Genomic DNA, 2,044 nt, shown 5'->3' on the forward strand with positions numbered 1-2,044 from the left:
ACAAATGTACATTTAAAAAAAAAAAAAAAAACTAAATCAAAAGATTCAAAATACTTAACATATTAACTGGAATATTTTAAAAGTCTTAAATGCAGAAAAAAAAAGTCTGCATGTTTTTTTCCAGTTGTAAAACACATTTAGCTTTTTTAGCTTCCATTGAGATGAAATTATGCTAATTTTGTACATTATCCATCTTGCTGTTTCCTAGCCAGGAATTTCAAGAATTCAATTTCATGATAAGGAATGGATCTATTCAAGATACTCGTAAATAATGAAAATAAAGATAAAATATCTAAAATATAAATACTTTATTGACTCCCAAAGTATTAAAGCCCCAACCTTTGTCTTTAAATGCTAAAGCAGAGTATGGAACAGAGAGAAAAATAGTGGCAGTAAAAGAAGACATGTTTTCCCTGGATATGATCACACTTACTGGTTTTGAAAAAAAAAAAAGGTTAACAAGGGAAACAAAAGTCACTTGGCAAGAATTTGTAAAACTCAAATAAATTTCTTCCTTTGAGAGTTGTTTAAATGACCTTACTCTTGCTTCTGGAATTTCAACCAAACCATTATGATTCCTAAATGAGAATTAAATCTCAGGATGAGCTGTAATATCTTTTTGATTAAAGGTTAGATAATATTGCTGGACTTTTTCTTGTGCAAACCTTTAGTAAGGGAAATGTTCTGAGTGAAAAATAAGAAAAAAAAATTCCATTAAGATAATTTACTTTACCTTCTTGGGAAAAAAATAAAATAAAAAATAGGTTTTGTGTAGGGTATAAAATCCACCAGTGGAAAGTCTGAGTATCAAATGATCCCAGCTCCTCATACTTTATTTACAAATCCTGCCTGACATGAAAACATTTTCCATTTTGTTATAGTTGGGATTACTGGACCAAAAACGGGCTAAAAGGAGGCAGTGGTACAATCAGATGACAAAGAGATTCTGTGCACATATAAGTATATTTGAATTGTTAGAAATAACAGTAGAATAATATAAAGAGAAACGTCTACGCAGGCTGTAACCAATTAATGCCGCTGGACGACAAAAGTGTTTACACATTTAAACAAAAATGGAAAAACAAATTTTTACAAATAAAATAGAATTTTATATCATAGGAGTTGGTGAAAATAAATCCATGCTGTGGAGCTTAATTCTCGTAAATCTGATTGTGGCTCCTTCTTTGTTGGGGTGGAATTGGTTAGTCAATTAGCAGACAAAGGCAACTTTCAAATTTGTTATGAAAATCACGTTTTTCTCATATTTAACTTTTATTCTCCACATTTTTATAGCACTTTGGGATAGACTATGTGGAGTGCAATAAAAATAATTCATAGTGTCATTGTTATTGCCAATTAACATTTGTTTTTATTATAATTTTTTTTTTTTTACAGCACTAGTGGCTTTTTTCCCCCTCTTTTCCAACAGTAGGCTGACAGGAAAGGGAGTGTGAGAGAGGGGGAGAGACATGCAAAGAAAGACCACAGGTCAGATACGAACCCGGGTCGGCCACGTAGAGGACCAAGCCCTCCATACATGGGTGGTGCGCGCTAACCACTGGCCTCTTTCAAACTAAGAGTTTAATACAACCTTTTTGCACATGATATTTATGCAGCAACTTCTATAGATCACCAGCAATGAGCTCTTAGTGCAAACACAACGCAAAAGAAAAAAAAAAAATGCATGAGCAGTTTAGTGCCCCCTTTTTTTTCGTAATCTTCGAAGCTCAGGCCATGAGTGTGATTCACGCATGGGCGTAGGATTGCATAGGGACCATAGGGACATGTCCCTACCAAAATTTTGGACGGACCTATTTGTCCCTACCAATAATTGGATGTGAACAACATGTTTATAATTTACTATACAGCAGCCGCTTCTTTTCCTCTCGGTTTAACTCTCTGATTATTCTGCCTTAAGTTCCGCCTTCTCTCTTTCTGATTGCGTGTTTTCTAGTCTGTATGTGTGCGCGCGCGGGTGCTTGGAGCGAAAAAAAAAAAAAATAAATTAGTATTGAGCTACGAAACTAGTCCAAATTAAAAAAAT

The 2,044-nt window shown here is 34.0% G+C and overlaps 1 protein-coding gene across 3 annotated transcripts in view; it reads right to left on the reverse strand.

The window, feature by feature from the left end:
• The window catches only part of LOC107104192 (aryl hydrocarbon receptor nuclear translocator-like protein 2), a 25,465-nt gene that overhangs the window by 8,930 nt on the left and 14,491 nt on the right, over window positions 1-2,044 (reverse strand). The window lies entirely within an intron of this gene.

This window comes from Cyprinodon variegatus, unplaced genomic scaffold (assembly GCF_000732505.1).
Source record: "Cyprinodon variegatus isolate N-32 unplaced genomic scaffold, C_variegatus-1.0 Scaffold35, whole genome shotgun sequence".
Taxonomy (NCBI): Eukaryota; Metazoa; Chordata; class Actinopteri; order Cyprinodontiformes; family Cyprinodontidae; genus Cyprinodon; species Cyprinodon variegatus.